Raw genomic sequence first — 3,769 nt, forward strand, 5'->3', positions numbered from 1 at the left:
CTCCTCCTTATTCATGTCTCTGAAAGCCCTCCTCTTTGCATTCAGGATGTCCTTCATGTCCTTTGTTACCCACGGCTTGTTGTTTGGGTAACAATGGAGAGTTTTTGTTGGGACAGTGCAGTCCACACAGAAGTTAATGTAGTCTAAGATGCACTCAGTAAACCCATCAATGTCCTCTCCATGTGGCTCACAGAGTGCATCCCAGTCTGTCACCTCAAAACATCCTTGAAGTGTCTCATAGGCCTCCTCCGAGCATCTCGTCACCGTCCTTGTGGTCGCAGGCTGCCTTTTCACCAGAGGCACATAGCAGGGATTGATGTGAACCAGGCTGTGGTCTGACCTGCCCAGGGTTGGGAGGGGGGGCGGGGGGGGGGAGCTGTAGGGGTTAATGTTAGCATACAGCAGGTCCAGGGTCCTCTCCTCTCAAGTATGGCAGCTCACATACTGGGTGAAGTTGGTTAGTGTGGTGGTCACAGTGACGTGGTTGAAGTCACCCGAGATCACCATAAGGGCACTCGGGTGTTGAGTCTGGAGTTTAGCAATGGCGGTGTGGGTGATGTTACACGCTGACGTCGGGTTGGCAGAGGGTGGAATGTAAACAGCTAACAGCGATGGCATGTGAAATTTCCCGTGGCAGATAATATGGCCGGAGTCAGCACAGAAAGCAGTTCAATGTCCGGGCTACAGATACGCTGTTGAACCGTAATGTGACTGGGATTGCAACATCTGTTGTTAACTAGAACGGCAAGCCCCCCCCCCGCCTTTACGCAAATCCGAACTGGAAAAGATCAGATTCTATGTGCCTGTTCACACTGTCATAAAAAGATCAGATCTGAGTCACATATAAGCAAAAAAATCAGATTTGGGTCACTTTGGCTACGTTCAGACTGCAGGCCCTATGATCAATTCCGATTTTTTCCCCAGATCCTATTTTTTTGGTTTGACAGTTCACATTATAGTTCAAATGTGGCCCATATCAGCCTGCAATATGAACTGTCCGCCTGAAAGTGACCCGCATACGCAGAAGAATAACACGACGTCACAGGCAGCACGCTGTTGCAGGCTACAGAAGTAAACAAGGAGCAACATAGCTCCTGTTAGTTAGGAGACTCCCGCTTTTCATTGTCCTCTCACAGGTCACATTTCTCCCGAATTATGTGTGAGTGTCCAGACTGAGGTCACATTTAAAAAGATCCAATCTGTATCGGATTTGGACCACAACTGGAAGTGGCCCAATTCCAAACTGGAAAAGATCAGATTCCATGTGACTTGGCCTGTTCACACTATCATAAAAAGATCAGATTTGAGTCACATATGGGCAAAAAAATCGGATTTGGGTCACATTGGCCAGCACTCTGAACATAGACTTAGTTTCACTTCATTAAAGAATTTGAATAGCTATTTGATCACTGAAAAAAATCTGAGATGGGCAGTGATTCATGCTTTTTCAAAAGGGGGGAAATGTCCTTAAAATGTGAACAAAAAAAAAGATCTTTTCTCCCTGAGCCCTTCCATCATCTGACAAAACAAAGAGCAACTGGCTAGCCTGCTTAGCTTATGTAGCATTTTCAGCCAGTTGAAAGAATTGAATTTAGATTTGCAAGGTAAAGACACTCCATTTTCCTTAAGAAAACTGAAATGTGAACTGGAGATGCCAGTATTCTCCCTCACCAAAGGAGTCCTTAAATCTGGTCAGGTATAGTGCACAAAACAGGGCTGACGACCAATGGTCTAAACAGTTATCACAACAAACTGAAATCATCCTACCAAGCAACGCTTCATCTGGAAGGACTGGACCTTGACAGCCTGCACAGCTTCATCTAGAAGCTTCTCCTGTTCATCCTGGGGAGACTGCTGTGTGGTTGGCTGTAATACCAGGAGAAAGGAAACACAGTTATTATTATCATCTCTTTTGAACTGGAAACCGCTATTTTAACCAGGCTAAAGTTACTAAGCAGTTCACTTTGTTCCAACTGACTGTTTTAAAAATAATAGAACTGTGGGAGAACCCTACCATCCTCATATTATCTGGGAGTTTTCATGGAGAAATAAAAAAAAGTTTCAGATTATGCTTGACATAAAATTAATGTGTTTAATACAATTAAGGACAATGGACTTGCAAAGCTTATATTTAATGTATTATGTATTCAGTGAAGGATGTTCCAAACAGCAAAGTTTAACTCCCATAATCTCATCCACGTAAAGCATGATCAGGACCTCTAAGTTACTTCCCTGGCTGCTCAAAATGAGTATGTATGAGTAAGTTATTCTCATTAGAATCAAATCAAATAGAACTAACATTTGCAAATGGCACATGTACGTCCGCAGTCCGCACGATATAATTAACTATACTCGTGTACCGTCACATATAACTGTTATACGGACCAAAAACGTATGAAATATGTATGTTTAGGCCTTGTGGGCATAGCACTGCTGCTAACCATCTGACACAATTCCTGCTTGTTTACGCTGAAACAAGTTCAGGCCATAACGTTGAGCTTCAGTGAAATATGACACAGCAAAGCGGAAGCGCACGCTAATAACGGCTATGTTAGCCCACTTGTCACACTGTCACCTATTATGTCTTGACAATCCCAGAGGTTAAGTTATACTTAATGGCTCATTTGGCCAGACATATAACATAATTTCGGGAGCACGATGCACGTGTTAAAGATAATGTGAATAAAACGAACGTTTCAGTAAAACACCTAGCTGCAATCAGTTGGTAGCTTAATAGCCTAGCTAGCCGCTGTCTGACGTTGCCTGAGAAGCTTTCACGTTAGGCCACAGTAACGTTAACACTCACATAGCTATTAATCTCATTTTAGATCAGCTTAAGGAAGCAACTGGAGGTTAGTTGTTCCATTGGCCGAAATTAAACACAGGTGGGTATCAAAAGCAAACATGCAAATGCACAGAACATGTCTGAAAAGCTGCTTACCATGATTATTAACGTTAGATGTATATCAGAGCAGTCGGGGAAGCTGGCCTGTCATGTGACTCAAACTAATGCTGCCTTCACGGTCGGCACGGAGCCGTCACATTACTTGCAGGACGCAATATTTAGAAAATTGGATTTTTTTCTTAGACAGACAAAAGTTGGCTTGAACCAATAAATTAGAGCACTTGCAAAATGGTGTAAATCTCACTGAATGGGAAATTAATTGACTACAAAGTATTCAAGCTCTGCAAGTAGAAAACAGTACATATCGCAGATGAAAACTACTCATTTAGCAGTCATTCCGTAATGCCTTCAGATGAAGGCTGTGATATAAGAAAATCATGATTTAATGATAACACCTTTTGTCTTTAAGCTTTTTTGCCATTATTAGTAAGAAATAATAATGGTCCAGAATCATGTGAAATTGCATAGTTTCAAATGAAAAACCTTTAAGTTTTCATCTGACATCTGATTTTAGAACATCTCTTTAGGTAGGTCCACTCTGCCCAGACTCACTATTAACCACTGGATCCTAGTCCACACTGTTATATGAGAGTTGTTGACTGCAAGACATTTCAAGTTAGGTTAACTTGGAAATGCAAGTTCATAAAGTTAAAATAACTACAGCGTTCTAGTTGTCGCAACGTTGTTTTTTTAAAGTTGATTCACCTTCATACTTTGAGTTTAAACAAGTATTAATTTTACTTTTTCAATGCAAGAAAACTTCTCTTGACTGGTCTAACCAAACATACGTTTCTGCATTATTCTAACTCACAGTTTATACTCCTTCACATTTATACTACTTTCCATTTCAAGTTAAGAGAATTT

At 41.5% G+C, this 3,769-nt stretch overlaps 1 long non-coding RNA gene across 1 annotated transcript; it reads right to left on the bottom strand.

The window, feature by feature from the left end:
- Positions 1 to 1,766: 1,766 nt before the first annotated feature.
- Positions 1,767 to 3,028, bottom strand: LOC123986619. The gene is made up of 2 exons (XR_006828916.1): positions 2,942 to 3,028; positions 1,767 to 1,866 (listed from the first exon to the last, which is right to left on the bottom strand). It is a non-coding gene; the product is annotated as an uncharacterized LOC123986619 (long non-coding RNA).
- Positions 3,029 to 3,769: the final 741 nt, after the last annotated feature.

The sequence above is a fragment of the Micropterus dolomieu genome, linkage group LG17 (genome assembly GCF_021292245.1).
Source record: "Micropterus dolomieu isolate WLL.071019.BEF.003 ecotype Adirondacks linkage group LG17, ASM2129224v1, whole genome shotgun sequence".
In the NCBI taxonomy this organism is placed as follows: domain Eukaryota; kingdom Metazoa; phylum Chordata; class Actinopteri; order Centrarchiformes; family Centrarchidae; genus Micropterus; species Micropterus dolomieu.